Source organism: Heterocephalus glaber, unplaced genomic scaffold, assembly GCF_053883595.1.
Source record: "Heterocephalus glaber isolate CG9 unplaced genomic scaffold, H.glaber_assembly_v1.0 deba00001577, whole genome shotgun sequence".
Taxonomy (NCBI): Eukaryota; Metazoa; Chordata; class Mammalia; order Rodentia; family Bathyergidae; genus Heterocephalus; species Heterocephalus glaber.
Genome location: NW_028258358.1, coordinates 29,941,033 through 29,966,676, shown reverse-complemented (window position 1 = coordinate 29,966,676; position 25,644 = coordinate 29,941,033). Strand labels below are relative to the sequence as shown.

Sequence of the window (25,644 nt, the reverse complement as noted above, 5' to 3'; positions counted from 1 at the left end):
TAATAAACAGATATAGGCTTGAAAGCTCTCCTTGTTCCAGGGATCTTTTCTTCTCTTTCTTTTTTTGTTCTCTGCTATTCTGTCATAGGTGTTGCTTTTTCACCTAAAGGAAGTCGCACATGGACTTGGATAAATGATACTAATCTGTATTTATAGTATTTCACTTTACTTAATGCTGTTTTTGCTTCTCACAGCTGACTGATTTTTGGATTTGTAAAAAGACTGGACAAGGTTCTTGCAAAACTGGTTGTCAAATCCTAAATTCTGTAGATGTTCCAAAAATCTTTGAGCTTTAAAAAATGATCCCTGCTATGCAAATGTTTTATTTTCTAGAAAATTCTAATGCTTGACAGATACATCATATTCACAGAATACTTTTATTTCAGAGTTCAACTACTTTATATCTTTTGCATAAGTGGGCCTTTCCAACACACTGAAAGCTTTCTTATCAAATGTGTTTTATACTTGGAAGATAAGGCATGAATAATTTAATTCAGATACCAAGGCAGTCAGTAGTAGAAGTAAATCTCCTATGAAGCAGCATATCTTAACATTTTGATTCCCTCGCCCACCTCCAATATGATTTAACATCCTTTCATGATAAAACCGTGGATAAATTCGTTAAGAAGGATCATACCTCAACATAATAAAAGATATAGATCACAAACTGATAACCAACATCATAATGAGTGGGAAACAACTGAGAGCATGTCCTCTAAAATTAGGAATGAGACAAGGATATCTACTCTCACCACTTCCGTCCTTTACAGTACTTGAGGGGTTGGAGTGTAGATGAGTGCAGATTAGTGCTTGCCTTACATATAAGAGGCCCTGGGTTCAATCCCCAGCACTGGAGAGATGGGGCTGGGTGGGTAAAGTACTTGCAATTTTAGCCAGAACAAGTAGGTAAGAGAAAGATACAAATAGGAAAGGAAGAAGTCAAATTATCTTCATTTGCAGATGAGATGATCCTATGCTTAGAAGACCCCAAAGATTCCACCTAAAGAGTTTTAAATCTGATAAACAAATTCACTAAAAAAGCAGGATATGAAAACAACATAAAAATCAATAGCTTTTCTACACACCAGTAATGAACTCATTGAAAAAGAAATCAAGAAAACAATTCTATTCACAATTGCCTCAAATAAAATAAAATATTTAGAAACCAACCCCAAAGAGGTGAAAGATCTGTATAATGAAAACAACAGAACACTGAAGAAATTGAAGAAGACACTTCTCAGAGGAAGAAGTAGAAATGGCAAATATATATGAAAAAATGTTCAACATCATTGGCCATTCGAGAGATGCAAATTAAAACAATGCTGAGATTCCACCTTACCCCAGAAAGAATGGCTGCTATCAAGAAATCAACCAATAACAAATGCTGGTAGGGTTGTGGGGAAAAAGGAACCCTTCTCCACTTTTGGTGGGAGTGTAGACTGGTGCAAACACTGTGGAAATCAACATGGAGATTCCTCAAAGAACTAAAACTAGAGGTTCCATTTGACCCAACTCTTCCCTTTTTTGGTATCTTCCCAAAAGAATTAAAAGCATCCTACCACAGCGATATAGGCACACCCATGTTTACAGTGACACAGTTTGTAACAGCTAAATCTTGGAAACACCCCAAATTCTTATCAACTGACGAATGGATAAGGAAGATGTGAGTTAAAAAAAAATGCAATGGAGTACTACTCAGCCATAAAGAAGGATGAGCTTCAGAATTTATAGCTAAATAGATGGACCTTGAGACCATACTCATAATGAAATAAATAGGAAACACATGTTTAAATACTGCATTGTTTCTCTGTCGTGAAAAACTGAAAGTGTAAATAAGGACTAAAATGTATAATACATATTGGGAAATGGGAAGAAAACGTTCAAATGAGAAGGGAGGGGGAAGGGGGAAAGGAAAAAAAGGACAAGAAAAAAGAATAGAAGGAAAAATGAAAACAATGCTTTTGTCAATAAGGAAGGGATGAAGGGATGAAGGGTGGGGAGAGTGAAAAAAAGAAGCAAGATATATCATGTACAGGTACAAATTTCCTGTGATGAATAATATACATATACATATATATATATATGACCAATAAATGTTTTGCTTTAAAAAAAGAAATTGAAGAAGATACTAGAAATGGAGAGAGTGCCCATGTTCATGGATCAGCAGAATTAATATTGTTAAAATGGCCATATTACCAAAATTTTACAGATTCAATGTAATCCTCACTAAAATAGTAATATAATGATATTTTTTATAGAACTAGAAAGAACTCTAAAATCCATATGAAAACATGAAAGACCCCAAATGTCCAAGCCAATCTTGAGTAAATACAATGCTGGAGGTATCACAATACCCAACTACAAAATGTGTTACAGAGAGATATTAAAAAAAACAGCATCGTACTGACAAAAAAAGTAGACATACAGACCAGTGTAATAGAATAGAGGACACAGAAATAAACCCACAAGGCCACAGTCATCAGATTCTTGACAAAGTGGACAAAAACATATGTTAGAGAAATGATAGTGTTTTTAACAAATGGTCCTGGGAAAACTGGTTATCCATATGTAGATTGAAACTAGATCCCTATCTCTCACCCTGTACAAAAATCACTTCAAAATGAATAAAAAAAACTAGAGACAAGACCAGAAACTTTGAAACTGGTAGAAGAAAACATAGAGACATTACCTGAAGCCATAGAAATAGGTAAAGACTTCCTGACTAAGACTCTAATAGCTTAAGAAAAGAATGTCAGCAACAAACAAATGGGACTGCATCAAGTTAAGTTTCTGCATAGCAGTGGGTTCAGCTAAAGAGCCAAGAGACAGTGGGAGAAAAATTTTACTATCTGCTCTTCTGACAGAAGATTAATATCTAATATATAAAGAACTCAAAAAACTTAACATCAAAAAATCAAATAGCCCAATTAATAAATGGGAGAGTGAATTGGGATACTTCTCAAAAGAAGAAGTACAAATGGCCAATTAGTATATGAAAAAAATGTTCCAAATCTTTAGCTATTAGAGAAATGCAAATCAAATCTACATTGAGATTCCATTTCACTATAGTCAGGATGGCTATCATCAAGAACACAAAAAACAATAAATGCTGATGAGGATGTGGGAGGAAAGGAATCCCTCTGCACTGCTGCTGGGAACATAAGTTAGTACAGACACTAAGGAAATCAGGATGGAGGGTCCTCAACAAAACTAAATATAGAGCTACCATTTGATCCAGCTACCTCACTTTGTTTTATATTCCTGAAGCAATTATAGTTGGCAACTTATAGGGCTACCTGTACACCCGTGTTTAATGTGGCACAATTCACAGTAGCCACACTATGGAACCAGCCTCGCTGCCCATTAACAGATAAAAGGATAAAGAAAATGTGGTACGTATACAAAATGAAGTAGTACCCACAAGGAAGAATGAAATTCTGCCCTTTGCAAAAGAACGGATGCATCTGGAAACTATTGTGTTGAGTAAAATAAACCAGACTCTGAAAGACAAACGCTACATGTTTTCTCCAGTATGTGGAATCTAAATAAGATGACCAAAAAGTAGAAGGGAAGCTCTTATTAGCTCAGAGGAAGAGAGTAAGATTGGGGAAGTAAGGGTGGGTAATAAATGGGATGATATGAGCAAAATATAGTTTATACATTGAACCTCCTAAGATATGAAAGGGAGGGAAGGGCGAAGGGGAGTGACTTGGGGTGAAAATGATCAAAGTGTGTTACATGCACGTTCAAATTGGTCAAAATCAAACCCATTCATCTGTACAACAAACTTAAAAATGAGTGAAAACAAAACCAAAAGGACCTAAGGAAAGACACATAGTAATAATAAAGTGAGTATTTAAAAACCCGGATTTTATTCTCCTTGAAAATATCTGTACTGAAATTTCATGTGACCCCAGTCAGAATGGCTATCATCAAGAAAACAAAAAAACACAAATTCCAGTGAGGATACAATGGGGAAAAAAGGAACCCTTCTACACTGTTGGTGGGCCTGTAAATTAGTACATCCACCAGCAAGTCAGTGTGGAGATTCCTCAATGAATGGATTTACCATATGATCCAACAATAACACTATAACACTCCTTGGTATATATCTCAAGAAATTAAAGTTAGCATACTATAGTGATATCTGCATATCCATGTTTACTGAGGCACAATTCACAGTGGCCGAGATATGGAATCAATGTAGGTTCCCATCACCAAGAGAAGAGGTAAACAAATTATGATGTATATAAGGAGAAAGAGAAGAGAGAGAGAGAGAGAGAAAGAGAGAGAGGATTACTTAGCCATAACGAAGGACAAAATCATGTCATTTGCAGGAAAATGGCTGGTACTAGAAATCATCACATTAAGTGAAATAAGCCAAGCCCAGAAAGACAAGCATTGCATGTTTTCACTAATATGTGAAATCTAAAAACAAAATGATGTCAAAGTAGAAAATAGAAGGGAGACTATTAGACAAGAAAAAGGGAACAGGAGAGGGAGGTGTAAGGAAGGGTAATATGGGGGGATGGATATGATCAAAATATGTTATATGCGTGGTTTCCATGGTTCAGTATTCGATTGCCTGATTTTTCTTCCTTTCCATTCTCTCCTTTGTGAATACTTTCACTCCTGTAGCTTCTACTACCACCTCTATGGAAATTTATCTACTTATCTTTGACTTCTATCTTAAGATCAAAATCTTCAGCTACATATTGGATATTTCCAGTGAGTAAATAACTGAGATGGGGCATAAGACAAACTCCATCTATGGATCCATTTCTCCAAAGGCAACCCCAGCACAAGGTGAAGGCAACGATGAGAGTCCAGGATGTCTAGGTGAGCACTGGGACCCCACTGAGACTCTGAGTTTTACAATTGAGCCACTTAGTATGACTGTGTCCATTCGAAAGGGCGATGTCTCCAGAAATGGCATCTTCGCTGAGGGACCTCTTAATCTAAAACATGCTCCCAGGGTATTAGACAAGAGGAAGAAGATGTGGAAAGGTAATAAGGTGATGGATATGATCAAAATATGTTATATGCATGCCTGAAATGCCACAATGAAACCCAATAAAAATATTAAGAGAAAAACATGCTCCCCGATTTTCCACATTGTCGGCATCTGGGCACAGTGGCAGTGGGGCAAATTTCTAAAGAGTGCCTGGGCTGATTCATATGCCCAGCTGTTGGGGCTTTTCAGACAGACATCTGAGCAGAGGGAAATCCCAAGAAAAGAGCTGGTTTTCTATAGTTAAATAGGTGGGAGGACAGATCATTGAGATTAAGAATATTGCTGTAATTATGATCTCATGTGTCCTCTCGGATTTGGGATTTTTACAAATCCTTTTCCTACACAAATTCTAGACAGCATGTCCAAGTCTGGTGGTATATTGTTCCAGGGGGAACTGGAAATTTAGCAAAACTCTTCTATTTTCTTCACTTGTGAATGAACAAGTAACCAAGTAAATCTATTCCTTTTAGCTTGGAAAGTAAAATACTATAGCACATAGGGTGGTTGGACAGTTCTAAGTAGAACCTTGCTGTCTTAAAGACCTTATGTTACTGATATGAATTCAAAGTAGACTGTGTTAAGTTAAGGCTGATAATACAATCTCTAGAACAGCAACTGAAAGTACTAAGAAGTATAGCTAAAAAGCTAATAGAAGAGATAGAATAAAAAATTTAAAAATATTCAATTAACAGAAAAGATTAGAAATGAGAAACAAAAGACAGATGGAACAAATAGAGCCCATCCCCCATGCAGACTGAAGCCCAGCCACGTCAGTGATTATGTTAAGTATAAATGGATCACCAAACATTTCAAGTAAAGGCAGAGTTTCGGGACGGAATTTTTTTAAAAAAGCAATCAGATGTATTAAGTCAGCTTCCTTGTTGCTGGGACAAAATACCTAACACCCACAATTTAAGGAAGGCAAGTTTATTTGGCTCATGGTTTAAGAGGATTCAGTTCATGGTCAGCTGTCTCCAAGGCAGAAACAGCATAGTGGAAGGACTTGGCAGAGGAAAACTTCTTGTTCCATGGCAGCCAGGAAGTAGAGAGAAAAAGAGGTAGGGAGAGAGACAGCCTCCAAATTCACACCTTCAACCAGGGCCTACCTCCTAACAGCACATTCAGGTATGAATTCATGAATGGATTAATCCACTGATCAGTACAGCTCTCCCACGATCCCATCACCTTCCAAAAGCCACACTTCTGAACACATGAGACTTTGGGGAGACATTTTAGATCTAAACCAGAACACCCAATTATATACTGTTTATAAGAGATGGACCTTAAATATAAAGACCAAGAAAATAAAAAGCAGAAATATGGATAAAAGATATCCATGCAAATACTAATCACAGAAAAGCTGGGGTAACCATGTCAGTTTCCAGTAGAAAGGGTAAAGATGTCAAGAGGAGGAGAACTGTTAGAAGTGATTAGGGTCATTTCATTATGACTAAAAGTTAATTCATCAAGAAGACCCAGTGTATCTGCCCTTGATAGTGGCTTCCTCTTGCCAGATCCACCCTGCTGCCTCTCCCAATAGGCTTGGTTCTCCTGGTTTCTCAGCAGGCTGCTATCTCTCTCACATTCAGTTCCCTCCCAACAGCAAGTTCATTTTTGAAATAAACATGTGGCCCCTACTCTAATTAAAAATTGATGATAATTTCTGGTCATTAGCCAGATAAAGTCTGAATCCCTTCCTTAGCTGGTTTTGGAGGTCTCAGTCTTGACCCAATTCACCTGCCCAGCCTTGTCAAACACCCGTCATCACTTGTGCTAGACCTGTTCACAACGAACGCTCCTTGTTCCTGAACAAGCCATGCCTCTCTGTGTGTACATTTTCCCCTCCCACTTCCTCTGCATGTTACTCAAGCCTCCTCCTACATGGCTACAGGCTGCACATGAACTGACTGGGCCCTCACATTGTCCCATTCCTCCCTCCCTTCCTCTGCTGCACCTACTTTGGTCTCAGGCATGCCAGACTGGGTCTTGTTTTAGGGTCTTTGCATGTGTTGTTTTTCCTGCTGGTATCTAAGCCTCTGTGTGTGTGTGGGGCGGTACTGGGGATTGAACCCAGAGCCTTCACACTAAGTTACATTCCCAGCCTTTTCCATTTTTTTCTTTGAAACAGGGTCTCACTAAGTTGCTAAGTTGCCCAAGCTGGGCTCAAACTTGCGATTCTCCCTCCTCAGCCTTCTGGAGGATCTTGTGAATTTTATCCTCGAATGAATCCTCAGATCTTAGAACAGTGCTGGCATAGAGTAGGCAATCAGTAAATATTAGTAGAGTAGATGAATGGTAGATAGAGGACTTTTTGCTGTTGCTGAGTTCCCTCCAGAGGCTTCAGGCTTGCTGTATCAGTACCTCCGAATACGCACATCAGCACATCAGTGTTGCTGTGGCTTCCTCCTGGTGTGCCTTCCCTCCCGGACTCCCAAACCTCCCTGGGCACCCTTCACCCCTGCCAGCAGGGTCATTATGTCTGTAACATTCACTCTACACCAGCACCTGTCACTTGCCTCACTACAGCCGGTAAACCAAAATCCCTTCAATAATGTCTATTTTCAGTGTCAGCCCAAAGGAGAGATGCTTGGTAATTGCTGCTGACCGTGACTTATGACATCCTTTTATGTACACTTCACACATTTTCACTGATTTCTTTAAATGTACCACTTGGCATCCATAGATGAATGGATAAGCAAAAATGTGGTGTATGCATGGAATGGGATATTATTCAGCCTTAAGAGGAAGGACATGCTGATACATTCTGTATGTGCTACAACATGAATGGCCCTTGAGGATATTAGGCCATGGGAAAAGCCAGTCAGAAAAAGACATGCGCTGTATGATTCAACCTTTGTCAAGTACCTAGAGTGGCCACGCTGGGGATTTAGCTCAGTGGTTCCACTGCCTGCCTCACAAGTGCAAGGTCCTGAGTTTGATCCCTGGTCCAAAAAAAAACCACCAAAAAACCTAGAGTGGCCAAATCCATGGAGACAGAGAGCAGAATGGTGGCTACCAGGGGCTGTAGAGAGATGGAAATGAACAGTCTCCTAATGGGTGCAGAGTTTAAGTTCTGCAAGATGGAAAGTTCTGGAGATCGACTGCACAACAAAGTAAATATTCTTAACACTGTTGACCTGAAAATTGTTAAGATGGTAAATTTTGTATGTGCATTTTGCTACAAGTAAACATTTTTAAAGAAAGTCAACAGAACATGAGGCTCTTAGCCATATCATTGCTGTATTTGTATTGTAAATTTAAGTTCTCTTTGGGAGATTTTCTATTGCAATGCAGCTTGATGAGTATTTGAAGTACCGAGGGCCTGGAGAGTTTGAGGTAACAGGAAGCTAAGCTTGGCATTGTGGAACCCCTGAGAATTCAATGAAATAATAACAAGAGGGCTTGCTAATGATGCGAGTTGCTGAGAGCTGGATTGTGTGTTCCAAAGAAATGTCGCCTCAGGTCATGACTTTGACCTTTTAGATAATTTGTCAGAAAAATTTGACTCTATAACTCAAGTGCTCTAAGGATGTGTAACAAAGAAGCTGTGTTTTTGGTTTTTGTTTTCTTTTTATATTGAAGTTAATGGGCTGTGAAATTTTCCATTGGCCAGTTTCTAAAAACCATCTAGAATTCTGTTTCTCTCTTTGTTGTGGTTTTTAAAATACATTTTGTTTTGACCAAATCATTTAGTTTTCTGAAGACCTCCCTTCCTTTTGCTGATATTTTCTGGATTCCTCCTTCTAATACTCAGAGGATGGCTTTCTTTTGAGAGAACCATGTTGGCCAACTTACTCTTGGGCTGCAAAAGTGCTGAACAGGTTTAAGCCTTTGGATTTCCCCGCTGGCCCTGATCCCTTGCCTGTTGCCTAGAGGGCCTCCTTAAATGCTTGAAACCGCAGGGGAGATTGGTGTTGAAGTTTCCGTCTAGGACTATTTGGCGAGGGAAATATGGATGTGCAATAGCTATGCACGTTCAAAGACGATGCTACAAGTTCAAATGTGTGTGCTCACGGCACGGATGCCTGGCAGGCCTGCCACCCTCCCTGTGCTTGTGCAGCTGCTCTGTCCTTTCCAGGGTGACAGCTCTGCTTCCTGCCAGGCTGCGGGGTTGGTGTGGAATCCTGGCCTGGAGCTCGTTGTGCCTTTCTCCCATAAAGCCGGCTCCAACACTTCTGATTCCTGGCCCAGACCTGCTGTCTTTGTTGGTTTTCTTCCAGCACCAACAAACTATGAGGAGCCTGTGACCGAAAATCAGGATTGACCATGACTCAGTTGTAAAATCCAATAGGCAGTCTACACAGAGCTTAAATGTTGCTCCATACTACATGTGATTCACTACTAATATGTTTATCAGAAACTTCTGCATTAGGATGTTTAATTATATAATTATTAATAATATTTCACATTTATAGCTGTCTTTTGAGTGCTTGCTCTGTGTATGACTGTATCACTCTGGAGATGCAGCTTCAGAATGACTCTACGAGGTTTATCCTGTTTTCTAGCCGAGGAAACTGAGGCATGAAGTAACGGGGAAGCTCCCCACAGTCCTACAGCCAGGAAGGTGGCAAGGCTGGGACTGAATACCAGAAGTCTGTTTTCTGACTCCCACAGTCTGACCCAGGCACCTCCCTATCCACAGATCCCGCATGCACAGGTCCAAGGAGCCTGGAGCTGAAGGTATTTAGGAAGAAAAATGTGTCTGTGCCGAATATATACAGACTTCTTTTCCTGTCATTGTTCTTTAAATGACATAGTATAACAACAACATAGCACTAGCTTTTATAATATCTAGAGACAATTTAAGGCATATGAGGAGGTGGGCAGGTTATATGTAAACATTACACCCTTTTGTATGAGGGACTGGAGCATCCATAGATTTTGGTACCGGACAGGTACCCAGAACAAATTCCTCATGGATTCTGGGCCAACTGTATGTGTCCCAAGTGCCTCCCATAGGCACCAGTCAATGCAATGGGAACGATGAAAGGGGAGCGATGGACCTGAAGCCCATGTCTCTCCAGCAAGCCATCTGTGGATACTGTGACCCGGAAGCGGATGGTATTTGGGGGTGGGACCACTGGAAGGTAAAGATGTTAGATGAGGGCATGAAGGCAGGACCCCTGCAACAGGATCAGTGCCCTTCTAAGAAGTGGAAAAGAGACCAGAGCTCACTCGCTGTCCCCATCCTGAGCACAGCTGAGGTAGAGGCTGTCTGCGAAGAAAGCGGGCTCTGGCTAGGAACGGAATCCACAGGCATCCTTATCTTGGACTTCCAGCCTCCAGAGCTGTGAGAAATAAACATCTGTTGCTTAAACCACTCAGTCTACAGTATTTTGTTATAGCAGCCAAGCAGACTAACACAGCGGGTAGTGGTCTTTAATGAGATCAATTTGGAAAATGCCCTACGTTGTCTCCCTAACATAGAGAACCAATAATGCCTATTAGGAAATCAGAAGCTCTGAAAAGTCCTGCAGTAAGGAAAGCTATTTGAATTTGTTTAACAATTGCTTCTCCAAGTTTTTTGTCTACATAACATCTCCCACTAGTGAATACCTCAAAGAACACGCTGGAAGGTACGAACAACTGGACATGAGGCATATGAGTCAGTGCATGTTTTCCGGGGGACGTCACTGCCCAGGAAGCTGGAAGTTGTCGAGGTGAAGGTTGGGGGGATGAAACCACGAGGAGAGAAGCAAAACTGGCAGAGAGACAGACAGAGGGCTGGGGCCAAGAGGGAGGGGCAAACTACACTGCAGGGAAGAGGCGAGCCCAGGTGTTCTGGGACATCTGGATAGGGGAGAAGATGAGATGGAATTGTTCTTGGGTTAAATCTGGTGAGAACTAACATTAAAGAGCAGTTCAGGGCCTGTCCTAGACAGGAGAGTTGATCTTAAGCTCAAAAAGGATGTTGTAATATTAACTGTTAATCTGAATCTTGGAGGATAGGGTAACAAATGGCTCAGAAGGACTGTGTTGTCCCTGTCGGAAGGTCAGTGCAGGGGCTGGGCCTGTGCTCAGCATGTGCTTAGCATGTGGGAGGCCCTGGATTTGATCCCCACACACACACACACACACACACACACACACACACACACACACAGTACAGGGTGATTTCCTAAAGTTTCTTTTTTTAAAAATTAAGTTTATTGGTACAACTTAGATAGAGAATGACCACATTCATCATAGAGAATTTGTACCTGTACATGATACATCTTGAGTCCTCTTTTTTTTCCATTCCCCTCCCTTAAACGTCTCTTCCTCTCCGTATTTACAAAGCTTTATTTCCGTTTTATCTTTTCTCATTTTTTTCTTTTCCCTTCCTTTTCCCCTTTCCCCTCCCCAGTTCCCCTTTCTTTTTGAACAATTTCTTCCTATTTCTTCACCATATCTATTATATATTTTGGTCCTTATTTACATTTTCAGTTTCTCTCACCAGAGAGACAATGCGATATTTACACACACATGTCTGATTTATTTCACTTATGAGTATGGTCTCAAGATGCATCCATTTAGCTAGAAATATCTCCAGCTTATCCTTCTTTATGGCAGTTTAGTACTCCATTGTATTTAAAAACCACATATTTTTCATCCATTTATTGGTTTATGGGCATTTGGGTTGTTTCCAAGATTTAGTTGTTACAAACTGTGTCACTATAAACATGAGTGTACAGCCAGGGATTTAGCTCAGTGGTTTCACTGCTTGCCTTGCAAGCGGAAGGACCTGAGTTCGATCCCTGGTACAAAAACAAAAACAAAAAAACATGGGTGTGCATATATCGGTGTGGTAGGATGCTTTTAATTCTTTTGGGAAGATACCAAGAAGGAGAATAGCGGGGTCAAATGGGACCTCTACTTTTAGATTTCTGAGGAATCTCCACAATGATTTCCACAGAGGTTGCACCAGTCTACACTCCCACCAACAGTGGAGCAGGGTTCCTTTTTCCACATAGCCCCGCCAGCATTTGTTATTTGTTGATTTCTTGATAGCAGCCTTTCTTTGTGGAGTGAGGTAGAAACTCAGCATTGTTTTAATTTGCACCTCTTGAATGCCAGTGATGTCGAACATTTTTTCATATATTTATTTGCCATTTGTAATTCTTCATCTGAGTAGTGTCTATTTATATCAGATGCCCATTTTTGGATTGGTTCTTTAAATTAGGAGGGTCTGATTTTTTTCAATTCTTTATATATTGTAGATATTAGTCCTTTGTCTGAGGAACAAGTGGCTAAAATTTTCTCCCATGCTGGGTTGTCTTTTCACTCTGTTGATTTCTTTTGCTGTGCAAAAGCTTTTTAACAAGATGAGATCCTTGTTATTGATTCTTTGTAGTATTTCCCATGCAATCAGGTTTTGGTTCATGATGTCTTTGCCTACACCTATGTCTTCAAGAGTTCTACCTATTCTCTCTTTTAGATTTAGTATCTCTGTTTTAATATTTAGATCTTTGATCCATTTTGATTTTAGTTTAGTGCATGGTGAGAGACATGGGTTTAGGTTTAGTCTTTGGCATGTGGAAAGCCAGTTTTTCCAGCACCATATTAAAGAGGCTATCTTTCTTCCAGTGAAGCTGTTTGGTCCCTTTGTCAAAGATAAGGTGGCTTTATGTATTTGAGGTTGTTTCTGCATCTTTTAATCTGTTCCATTGATCCTTGGGTATGGGTTTTTTTTTTTTTTTTTTGGTCAGTATCATTCTGTTTTTATCCCATTGCTCTGTAGTATAATTTCAAGTTGGAAATCATGATGCTCTCTGCCTTGCCTTTGTTGCCTAGAATTGTTTTTGCTGTTCTAGATCTCTTCTAGTTCCAAATGAATTTTAGGATTGTTTTCTCTAGTTCTGTGAGGTATGCTAGTGGTATTTTGATTGGGATTTCATTCAACCTGTGTAACAGTTTTGGGAGTATGGCCATTTTCACTATGTTGGTTCTTCTTACCCAAGAACAAGGGGTATCTTTCCATTTTCTGATATCTTCTTCAATCTCCTTTTTCAGAATACTGTAATTTTCAAGTGTAATGATCTTTTACTTCTTTTGTTAGATTGATTTCTAAGTATTTAATTTTTTGGATGCTATTGTGAAAGGTGTTGTTTCCTTTATTTCTCTCTCACTGGGTTGTTATTTGGGTACACATGTGCTATTGATTTTTGAGTATTTTATATCCAGCTATGCTACTGAATTTGATTATTAAATCTAGAAGTCATTTGGTGGAGTTTTTGGGGTGGGCTACGTAGAGTATCATGTCATCTGCAAATAATGATAATTTAACTTCTTCCTTTCCTATCTTTATTCTTTTTATTTCTTTCTCTTGTCAAATTGCTCTGGCTAATATTTCCAGAACTACATTGAACAGGAGTGGTGATAGTGGACATCCTTGTCTTGTTCCTGATTTTACAGTGAAAGCTTTCATTTTTTGACCATTTAGTATGATGTTGGCTGTTGGTTTGTCATAGATGGCTTTTATCAGATTGAGATAAAGACCATCGATTCCAATTTTCTGTACATTTTTAAAAATCACGAATGAGTGTTGGGCTTTGTCAAGTGCTTTTTCTGCATTTATTGAGATGATCATGTGATTTTTGTCTTTGGGTTTTTTGACATGGTGTATTACATTGCTGCAATCTGTTTACCAGTATCTTACTGAGGATTTTTGCATCTATGTTCACTAGGGAGATTGGCCTGTAATTCTCTTTTTTGGTTGGATCCTTCTCTAGTTTTGGTATCAGGGTATTACTTGCTTCTAGGAATGTTTTGGGAGTATTGTTTCCCTTTCAATTTCATTAAAGAGTTTGAAGTATAGTGGCATTAGATCTCTAAATTTCTTATAGAATTCAGCAGTGAAGCCATCAGGACCTGGGCTTCCTAAACTTTCTTGATTTCTTTCCAGGGGATTAAAAGAAGTAAATACATAAGAGGCTCAGTTGAGCAACAGAGCAAGAAGATCTGGCTTGGCCATAGTATCACCCAAATAAATGTTTGCTGACTATATTGAAAGGGCAGAGGGGGAGTATACATTGTATAATTTGGGTTTTGTATCCTTGAGATGGCATAGCAATTATTATCAAGTGATTAGATTTTTAAAATGGTTTCTGCTTGTTGCAGGGTAGGGGTGGAAGGGAAAGGGGAGATCAATGGCAGGAGATAGCAAATTACATTGAAAGCCGTTAAATTACGATATAATATCATGATAAGATTTCATGTCCATTTTAATGGCCGATGAGAAGGCTAATTTCTATGGTCTTAAAGATCCTATGTAAATCTGTCATCTTAGATTCTTTGTAGAGGAAATTGGGGGAAATTATGTTACTCAGAGGAGGTACAGTTAACACAACTTGAACAATACATTTATAACAGGCATTTAACACATAATTCAATTTTACAAGTAGATTCAATTCACCCTTAAGCAGAAGAATATGTAAACATCTATGTAAACATAGATAACTTCAATTATTTAACACCCACAATGTGGCTATTGTAGAGGTAAACTTCCACACAGAGAAGGGAGTTTTTGATGCTGTCTTTATTTAAAATGAATTGAAAGTTTATCTGACATCAATAATTAGTTTTTTGAATTGAAATGTGTTGATGTTTTATGCATGCTACCCAGAACTAACAGGCTATTTTCAATTTCTGGATTTATACATTCACCTGTAATTGCCAACAGCATATAAATTAAGTTTTCTCTTCCGTAAATGCAAATGGATTTAGCAATTGTCTGATCGTTAGTGCCACCTACTGCTCATTTATGAAGTGACAGCATCTACTGCGCCACCGCCTCAGCTATGATGGAGGAGGAGGGCTTTCGGGACAAACCAGACAGGGATTCTGTACTTAGGAACAGTGGTGAATCCAACTTTGGTGAGACGATTAGAATTCTCAACACAGAAAGCATGTTTTAGGGTAGTAAGGAATTGTTGTTTTTACTTTGAAGTGTGATATGACTATTGTGGTTTTGTTAAAACATCCTTTTATTTTAGGGATACAGAGTAAAATATTTCTGGATAAACTAAAATGTGGAACTTACTTTAAGATAATCGTAGAATTCTGATACATAGTACAACCTAGGGAAACTTGAGGACGCTATGTTGAATGAAATAAGCCAGACACAAAAGGATGATCATTGTGTCCCAACTACCTAGAGTAGTCACATTCGTGGGGACAGAAAGTAGAACAGAGTTGTTGAGGGCCAGATGGAGTGAGACACAGGAAGCTATCTTGTCTGTTTCAGGTTTGTGAGATGAAGAGAGTTTTGGCCATGTGGGTGTCACCCATGGGTGCATAACAATTGGAATGTATTTTCTACTACCGAGCTGTACAGGTGAAGTGGCTAAAATGGTACATGTGATGTATATTTTACTACAATAAAAACTTAGAGCCATGGGGAAGGGACGCACAGGTGTGAGAAAGCTGATCCCGAGTAGATAAGTACATGTGGGTTTATGTTCATCTCAGCATTTTCTGTATAAAAAATTCTCTATAATGAAGTTTTTTTCTCCCTTTAGAAACTCTCAGTCTAGGAAAGGAGATCGAATGTGAACATGAACTGTTTACAAATGACACAAAGAGAAACTGAGAGAAATGCAAAGAAAAATTCAGGAATTACTATCCTTCTGCAGGTGACCCCAAATGTAACTCTGAGTAACAGCGGCCTGCACCCTAGCCTGTCTTCGGCATTGTTTGTGCTGAAAGTGGAAAACGATGTTTGGTAATGGTCTCACATCTGCATACGTTCTCTTCATCCGTGACCTTCCAAGGAAGAAAGAGAAAGATCAACCCTGCAGTCAGGGAAGCACCAGCTGTGAGCAAGAGGAAGCTAGAACAGCAGATTCTGGCCAAGCGGGTGCTCCTAGAAACTAACTGCGGGTACTCAGGACAAATCGCCTATGAGAACAGCCCCCGGCCACCTGGGAGGCTGGTGCAGAGACCGCCGGCAGAGGTGGGTTCGAGTCACACCAGAGAGGAATGGGCGGCAATGGGTCGGACATGGACCATTCAAAGGGAAATGATAACAGCAGAACCCCAAGAGCACAAATCCCCACTTCATCTTGGCCTGTATCTTAAACCCTCTTTCTTTCCCACAAACTTCATTTTTAAAATTCTTCCATTTGGAAGTCATTTACTGAGCGCCTAGCTCTAAGGCACTACATGGGGCACTGGGGAGAATACGGATATAAACAGTGGTTCCCTCTACCCAAACTGTTCACGACACAGCAGGGTGGACACATCCACAACTAACAGGCTAAAGTGTGCTCTTGGATGATAAGGGCTGGGTGAAAAAGAAAAGCGACAGTACCAAAGAGCAAGGCACCTGGCATTCTGCGGGGACGCTGTAAAGCGGGTTCACCGAGCACTGGCGACCAGTCCTTGGGGAGGACTCTGACCGCGTAAAGAACAGCAAAGACCACCACTATGGCACGCACCGGAAGTAGGAGTCCGAATACCCGCCCACTGCATCCCGGATGCAGGAGTAAGACTGGACACTCACAGTCACTTTTCACCAGAGTTAAGCAGCAAGGAAAACAGAAGCCCAGGATTCGTGATGAGCTGCTCCTCCAAGCTCAGGAAAGATCCTGGGGTGGGCGGAGTCTTGTCTGCGCATGCTCCATCCGGCAGAGCAGCCGAAGCCCCCCTGAATCGCTCTGCTCTTGAGTCTTCTACCCTGCGAGCCGCCTGAAATTGGTGAGCTAAAGGGCGCACGATATGCTCTTCTGCGGGGACAGGGACAGAAGCCAGGATGTTCCGGATAGTTCTTCCTTATTTCAAGAGGTTGCGTTCCCAGCACTTTCTGCAGTTATTCTGAGAACCACAGATGAGAAAGGGGAGAAGAGCTGGGTCCATGCAGCCCTCCTCCCTGGGGCCCATCTTCTCGGCTGGTGGTCAAGATGCACTTGTTCACAGACAGGAGGGTGCCTTGGGCTTGAAATTGCAGGCTGAGTGTCCTTTTCTTTAAGCAGCAGGTTTATAATGGCCCAAAGAGAGCCAGAGCCAGAGGAGGAAAGAGAAGGGGACAAAGCCAAGGGTCAGCTCTCCTTGTCTCACCATCTTCTGGCTCCGGGACTCTGCCTGCCAGGCAGTTCCATGCATCCATGGGGTCACTGGCTAGGATGAGTAACAAGTCTTTGCTATTTAAACATGGGGTATGGCCCTTCATCACACTCTTGATCCAGAGCCCATGCACGTTAGTGGTGACTCTATTGAATGCTTCTCAAAGTGCGTCCTGAGGAGTACCCGCTGCACCATTCACGTGGGTTGTTTGTTTCAAATGCAAATTCCCAGGCCTCCTGCCACCTCCCTAAATCGGACTCTTCAGGGAAGGGACCCAGGGGTTCGCCTTCTAGCAAGTTCCCCCGATGGTTCTGATCTACACCAGTTTCGGGAACACTTGAGCTGGGGAGGAGGGGAGAGGGCCTGGCCCTAGTGAGCAGGAGGCTTTAGGGGAGAAGAGAGGAAGTCGGCCAGGTGGGGGGAAGACCCTGGCAGTGGCCTCCAAGTGCTTCCTCAAGACCGCGTTAGCCCTCTTCACCCCCTGGCTCTGGCCGCGTCCTGGGAGTCGGCTGCAGAGAGACGCATTCCGCCCACACAGAGCAAGAGCATCCTTGCACCAGGGTTTTTGTGGGTGGCCCTGCAGAAGGAAGTGTCCCGTCAACACGAAATAGAGACCAGAAGGAACAACAGGAGACTCAATGTCAATGTGGGACTCGGGCTGAAGTCACTGCAAGAGATCGGGCAGGTGAGATCCCCTGAGGCCTTACAGGGCTCACGGGAGGGGCAGGCACTGACTGTTCCATGCTGCCTTCCTGGGTTCAAATTCTGCATCTGTCACCAGCTGCGTGACTGTGGGAAAGTTATGGAAGCCGTCTAGCTGGGTTGTCTGGGCAGCAAGATGGGATCCTAACATGTAGGCTTGTATTAGAATGAAGCGGGCGGCCTCTGCTTGCCATGAGGTCTCCTGATGTTTGGTCTCCTTGGTCCTGAGCACTGGCTGATGAAATGAATTTCCTCAGGTTCCCAGCCCAGGAAGCCCCACACGCAGCAGTTGGAGCCATGTGTCAGAGTGGTGCCTGGCCAGTGACGTCTAAGTCCCCGAGATTCCCCGTGAATATCTCCTGAATCATACGGCCCAGCTGCGCAAAGGCGGTAGACGAAGGAGAACCCACCTGTCAAGACCACAGCCTGGGACTCACGCCTGTTCTTAAGGAAACTTCCAGCGACAGCTGTGCTGTACTAAAAACTCACCACTAGGGGGAAGCAGACTCCAAGCATCCATGTGAGAAAAGAGCAGACTAGAAGGTGGCCCAGGAAGCCAACAAGGGGCGGGAGGGGCCTGACCTCAGGTGCACCCTCCACATCCACGCTATCCCACACACACGTGCACACACACGCACACACGTGCACATGCAACGCAATACATTCTTGCTCGAATCACCGGGTCCTTTGTTCATTTAGTTCCCTGGTCCTGTGCAGGACAGTGCATCTTCCACAGGGCAAAAGCCACTGGTTCTCAAACTTGGCTACATATTCAAATCACCCGCGGGAATCAGCACTTTAAAACCCCACAGGAGATCCCCTCTTGGAGCTGAGTTTGAGAACCCCTGTGTTAAGGGGAAGATCCCCTTTCTTCCCAAATGGAGGCTGGTTTTCATGGCCTCCCGCACTAGTCGCTCCTCCACCCAGGCATGCCGTCTCTAGTGGATGCCAGAGCTCTTCCTCCCTCAGTGTGCCCAGATCACCCATGCAAGTTGTTAACTGCACAGAGCACACACAGCGAGGCTTCCCTCGTCGCACCCTGCGCTTCTGCCCTTGTGTCTCTGCTGCCACTCTCTAGCTGTTCTGATGTCCTCTTCTGCTTTTGCATGAGCCCTGCTTCTAGCTGCTGTACACTTGATGCCTTAACGTCGACCCTGCGTGCATATGGCAGACGCACCTCGCTCCCGGCAACCCGACAGTACGCCTGAGTTGCCTTTGCCCTCCTGTTTGGGAGGCGTCCTCCTGAGGCAGGAAGTAGAGAGGAAGAGTTCCTGGGCAGAAGAGTCTCCAAAAGGAGATGAGAGGAAGCTGGCTCTCCAGAAGCTACAGGGTGCCAGGTCCTGATGACTAGACCACAGCTGTGAAAGGCAAGAGGGTGCGTGTGCCACAGGGCCCTGCAGGGGGCAAGAGAAGCCCTCTAGAAACCAAGGAGCACCCATCTTCTTAAATGTGCATCACCGAGTGTCCCAAACAACCAAATGGCCCTGACTCAATTATAATTAATTATCTCACACTGTAGTTTTGATATCCCCCACCATGGGCTTTGGGCGCCATGACAATTCCTCACAGGTCCATTTGGAGCAAAACTCCCCCTCCAGCAGAGAGGAGGAGACCGGTCCCTGGTTGGAGTCAATTGTCTCGCCAGCTCAAAGAGCTCATTCTTCCCTGTAAAAACCACGTATAGGCTCTGGCACCTGGCTGGCACCCTCCAGGCTGTGAAGTCCCACCCCGAGGAGTGTATCCTGACTAATCTCTGCTTTCACTTCCACTACTCTGTGTCCCGCTGAGTTCTTTGTTTGGATACCAGGAACTAGGATAGTCACAGCCCCAACAACACTCCATTTTAAAAACCCAAACCCACAAATCAGATTCCACACCTAACCACCGTCACATATCCACTTCTCACACTCCTCCTATTCCTAATTACTCAAAGCACTGGTCAAGCAGCCCTGCTGGAGTGATGTACACTAGCCAACACTAACATTGCTTATCTCACTCTCCCTTTCCAGGGAAAGCACAGTAAAATCTCTTGCATGGTTTATTTCCTCTCTGTCTCTTGACAGGCTCTTCTTAGCCTCCCTATGTGGCCCCTGTGGCAGGACAGGACCCTTCTCTTGGGATCTGTGAGCATCAAACTGGCCCTTCAATGGCAGTCATCTCCTGGCCCATGAGCCTCACCACAGTTGAATAACAATGAAACCTATTGTGAAGGTTAAGCTTGACTGTGTCAACTTAATTGGCTTGGGTGCCACTCGGAGAGTTGGTGGAGCACATTTCTGGGTGTGCCTGGGTGAGCCATAGAAACATGATCTTGGCTACTGTCTGGACCCTCGCTCCTTCCTCTCTGGTACTGTTCTCCTGCTCTGTTTCCCAGGTACCATGAACACTCACTGCACCCTTCTGCCATGATGTTTCTGCCTTTCATCCAACTGCTCATGGACTGACTCCCCTTAACCCATGAGCCAAATTAAACCTCCCCTCTGAGGTATGCATGTCAGGATTGTGTCTCAGCAAAGAGAAAGCTGACTAATACACCTACTAAGTCAGCTTTCTTGCTGGAGTGGGGCAGTGGTTGATTCCCCCTGTATCCTGAGTCTCATGCCGTTTCTATCTGGTCCCCACTACACTGCCCAGTGTGAACACATGCAGACAGGAGCTCAGTTAGTGACCTGAAAGAATAAAAGAATGTAGTCAGGAAGCTCCGAGTTTGAGACCTGGCTCTGCCACCTACCAGGTGTGAGAACTCGACCACGTGGCACATCCCGAGACTCAGTTATCTCTCTTGTTTAATCTAGCCTGTAATTTCACAGAGACCAAGTGGGGCAACATGCATTAAAGTCCTTTGTGGCTGACTTCGTAGCACCTTCCTTTCTCTCTCGCCTACTTGTCAACACTGCCTGAGATTCTACCCTTGCCCTTTCCGTGCTCCCTGGAGTTCCTATCAATTCCTGAGTTTTCCAATCTCTACCTTCAGCTTTTACAGTCTGAGTGTTTGTGTCATCCCCCAAACTCATATGATGAGATTCTCACATCCAAGATGATGGCGCTGGGAGGTGGCCCTTGGGAGTGATTAGATCTTGAGGGTGGAGACCCCATGAAAGGGATTAGTGCCCTAATAAAGAAAGCCCCAGAGAACTGCCTCCTCCCTTCTCCCACATCGTGACCCAACAAGGAGGTACTGTCTGTGAATCAGGAAACAGGTTCTTGCCAAACACTGAATTGGCCAGCAACTTGATCTTAGTCTTCTCAGCCTCCAAAACAGCGGTAAATCTCATGGTTTATGTGTTAACAGTTTAAGGCATTTTGTCAGCCTGAAGAGACTAAGACATGAGCTCACACTCCTCTCTTGAGCTCCAGGTATGTCCAATCAGATGCCCACAGGACATTTCCATCTCCTTGACCCACTTGTGGGACATATTTCTTGCACTTCTCAAACCAGCTCCTTCTCTTCTCTATTCAATCGCTGTTCACTCCCAGAAGGGAAGTGGTAATGAGGAGGGAAGAGGGGATCCAGGGGACCCAGATGATGGAGTATAATAAGTCGGCAGAGACCACAAGGCACTTTGGGGCTATAGGTCATAAGTCCCGTTGCAGCAAAGCCATAGCATTCCAGGAGGGGGCAGGGAGAGAGAGGTGCCCAGGGGGCTCTGACCTGTGCAGTGGGGCTTGGCTTTGTGGGAGATGATGATAGACCCCAGGATGGTTTAATGGAGCTGCTACCCTGGGAAGGGGAGCTGTGTGGCATGAGGTGAGAGAGGAGCCCTAGCCACCTCCCGAGGTCCCTTCCAGGCACCTCTGTTCTGTAGCTCAGATGCACAGCCTCAAGAGATGCCCAGAGACCGTGTGGGCCAAGAGCACATAAACTCTTTCCAACACTGCTGGCCACCCCCCCTACCAAGGGAGGAAGTAGGGAGCCCACATGTGCTGGTGCTCTGCAGGGGCAGCTGATGTGGGCTATCGTGGGTTCCAGTCCTTTCCAAACCCACAAATGGATGGAGCATCCGATGGGTCCTGGAGCTCATGTCCCTCTCCATTGTATCTTAGCAGGATCCAGCTCAGCACATCTGGCCACTTCTCTGGGAGACCCGCTGGTCACAGCAACTGGGCTCAGACTCTTGCCCCTTGAACAATGGCCATTTCTCCCACCAGAGAGCTCCCCCGACAGCAGGGCTGCTTCCTGACCCCAGTGGGACACAGCTGCAGAGCGTGTGGAAGCAGGGCTGGGCTGGGGGTCTTGCACACCGCTCATGAGCTGCTGCCGTCTGCGCAATGCTGTAGGACAACTTCAGGTGTGTGCCAGTTTCCCTGCTCACGTGTTTCCTTCCTGTGTGGCAGCAGCCACCACACCGCTGTGTGTCCTTGAGCCCTTTGCAGAGCAGATCCAATTCACCTGTTTCTAAAGCCAAAACCCAACGGGACTGAAAGTTTGAACTCTCCCCTCCAGCAAGACAAGGGCTTTGTGCTGATGGACCACCCAGATCCCGCGGCCTCTCCCGTTCTCCACCGCCTGCCCCGCCGGCTCCAGATGACCTCACTGCCCCCCAGCATCACTACCTGTCCCCATCCCGCCCTGCTCACTTCTTTCTCCTCCTCTTACCCCAGAAAGAGCTTCCAAAGGCACCGCTAGCCAGGTCTCATTCCTGGGCGGGTCCTGTTGTCAGCCCGCTCCTGTTCCCCACTTTTAGGCCTGGTCCCCTTCTACACTTGACCTCTTTCCCAGTTCCACAGAGACCACTTCCCGCCCACGCAGGCCTCCCTGCTATTCTGGTTCCTTGTTGGGCCCTCGCCTCTCCCTCCTCCCTGCCTGAAGCCGAGGCTACCTGCTCTCATCCACGCTATGGAAGCCCTGCCTTTCTCTCTGCTGGGAGCAACCCCTTCTCAACTCCAAGTCAGCCCTTGTTCTATTGCATTGCATTCTAAGGCTTTGTGTTTTATTTCTGCTTCCACCGCCAGCAGTGAGCCCCTTGAGGCAGCAGTCTGTCTCCAAAGCTTAACAGCCTGGTACAGGGCAGCCCCGGAACATTTTTTGTGTTCATCAGTGATTTTCCAAGTGTGGGCCCTGGACCACACATCAAAACCATCTGGAAGCTTGTTAGAAATGCAGATTGGCGGCCCCGCCCCAGACCTGCCTGGTCAGAGAAGCAGGGATGGAAGCCAACTCTCAGTTCTCACAAGCCCTCTGAGCTTCTGATGCATGCTCAAGTTAGGGATCAACTGAATGAAGTAAATGAGAACTTGGTAAATAGGATGGAGCAGAACTGGCTGCCATTATCCACCTGGATTGCCTCATCACAAGGGTGGTGATCAGCTGAGGACAGAGCTCTCCTCTGGCTCCTGACCTCATTCCCGGGGGTGCAGGTGGCCTGGGGCACCAGTCACCTGTCTCTTCTCTGCACTGGTGAGGTGTTTTATTAACACATATATGTGGGCTCAGGCATCCTGAAGAGAAGCCCAGTGGCCAGGGGAAGCCCTGATGCCAAATGCCACGGCTGGTACACTCAGGCTGAGCGCTGCAGTCATGGTACCAGTGTCACACTTCACACTCTCAAATTAGAAGTAATCACCAAGGGAATGGGCATCCTGGTGCCTCAGTGTTGACATTCACTTGTGGTGACACGGATCTTACTCTTAAAATTAAGTCTAAAGAAGCTAAGGGTATGTTCCCTTTTGGCTTTTATTTCTCATCTCTTAGTCTTTGTTTCTGATATCTGATGTTTCAAAATGAAAGATGGAGCTTACTTTATGCTCTTCCTAATGGGAGGGCTGCTTGGTACCAGGGAAGTTACTTTCTCTGGTAACCTCCTACCACGCCTGGCTTCCAGGGGGCAATCAATAAATGGAGGGCTCTGATTTTATCAAGAAAACCTTGAGAGTTATCTTACAGGAGAGCCTCAAAATATAAATTGCATTAAATTTTGAAAAGGAGAAGAGGTAGCACATAAGGAAGGAGATGGGGAAGCAGGGGAAGGAGGGAGAGAAGACAGAAGGAAGGGAGGAAACAGTATTGGAAATGATTAAAATGATATATGCACCAGTTTACTAAAATGAACGTAATTATATGTATTGCAAACATATTCTAATTAAATTACCAGTCTTCAAATTAAAAAAGAACCAAAGGGCTGGGCATGGTGCTGCACGCCTGTAGTCCTCGCACTATTGCAAGCTGAGGGAGGGGGATTGAAGCTGAGTTCAGCCAGGGCTACTCAGTGACTTAGAGAGACCCTGACTCAAAATGCTGGGGATGTAGCTCAGTGCGAAGGTCCTGGGCTCAATCCTCAGTCCTGAAAAAATAGAAAGAAATGAAGGAAGGAAATAAAAAGCACCAGGAAGGCATCACCTTCAGGATGGAGCTATGTCCACAGGTCCATGGGACGCTCTTATGTGCACTTCAGTCCACCCGTTGACTCCTGCTGTCCTCTCTGCTTCACCCTCTGACCTCTTTCTCTCCCACCTCTGCTTCCACAAGTCTTTTGTTTTTGTTTTTCTTCAGTACCAGCGATTGAACTCAGGACCTTGTGCTTGCGAGGCAGCCATGGCGCCACTGAGCTACATCCCTGGCCCTTCCACAAGGCTTAATCTCTTTCAGTTCCTGAACTCACCAAACCCTTTTGGTTTGGACCTTTGGACCTTCTTTCCTGGCCTGTAAACCTCCCTCTCCTCTTTTCTTGACTAACCCTTAGTCATCCTTCAGGTCCTCCTGTCGGGTCACTTTGCCCTGTTGCCTGTAGACTCCCCTTCCTCACTGAGGTGAGGTCTTTACCCTTTCCCATCCCCACCCTAAGCCTGATCTTTCCTGTAACTGCCCTTTCTCACCTCCTTTCCCCTGTGGCCTAGAAAGGCAAGGAATGGTGTCCTGTGTCCCTACCTCAGGGCCTAGCCCTCAGTCAGGACTCAAGGATTTGTTGGGGGCTGGAGGAACCACCCCATGGAAGTGAGGCAAATAACTTTCCAAGGCCCAGATGTGATCTCGCGTCCCTTCACCCTGGGTCTAGGCCTGAACTGCTAGCTGACCTCTGAGTGGCCCTGGTTGATCAGTAGAGGAGATAAGTGTAAGAGTCAGACAGCTGGAGAGAGAAGGAGGAAGAGATCATGGCGGCTCAGGACACAGCCAACATGAAGCTGTGATTCCCACAGAGCCTGTCTCTGCACTGGGAAGAGGGTCCCCCAGAGAAGACTTCCCTGACATGGACACCTTCCCTGATGGCTCACACTGGCTTCTTTGCTCTCCTGTTGAGTCTTTTCAACAGGCTGAACTTGGGCTTGGAGAAGTGCAGGTTGTGTTTCTTTGAGTAAGGGTTGGTTGCTTCTCTTTACTCTAAACAAGCTTCTTCAGTAGGGGAATCACACAAATTATAAATGCAAATTTCTCATCCAATCTCAGGGGTAGAAAGGACATTGATGCCATCGAGTCCCATCTTTCCACCTCTGTGGGATTTCTGATGAGAATTCACTAGTCTTCAGGTTTCCAGTTCATTGCCTCTTGGAGCTGTTTCCCCGTGTGCAAGAGTAATTCTGGGGAAAGCGCAGTGTGTGGGCTAGTGAAATAAGCAGACAACAATTGCAATTAGCATATTAGAGATTATTTTAAACAGTGTGTGTGTGTGTGTGTGTTCCTGCCGGGCATGGTGGCACATTCCTGCAATCCCAGCTACTTTGGAAGGATCTCGAGTTTGAGTCCTGCCTGGGCAACACAGTGAGATCCTGTCACAAAGTAAAAAAATAAAAGGGGGTTGTGATATATTGGTAGAGCGCCTGTGGGTTCAATTCCTAGTGCTGAAAAAAGAGATTGTTTGTAAAAATCAAAGATAGAGGGCCAGGGATTTAGCTCAGTGGTTTCACCGCCTGCTGCACAAGCGCAAGGACCCGAGTTCGATCCCCGGTACCAA

General features: G+C 44.2%; 1 protein-coding gene and 1 long non-coding RNA gene across 3 annotated transcripts in view; one reads left to right on the top strand and one right to left on the bottom strand.

Moving 5' to 3' along the window:
• The window catches only part of LOC110346946 (uncharacterized), a 61,878-nt gene extending 38,027 nt beyond the window's left edge, over nt 1-23,851 (top strand). Inside the window, exons 2-3 of the long non-coding RNA XR_002391233.2 lie at nt 15,514-17,741; nt 18,016-23,851. This is a non-coding gene — a long non-coding RNA (uncharacterized LOC110346946). The remainder of the gene's footprint in view (nt 1-15,513; nt 17,742-18,015) is intronic.
• The window catches only part of Cldn10 (claudin 10), a 118,909-nt gene that overhangs the window by 57,522 nt on the left and 35,743 nt on the right, over nt 1-25,644 (bottom strand). The gene's annotated exons all lie outside the window — the stretch shown is intronic.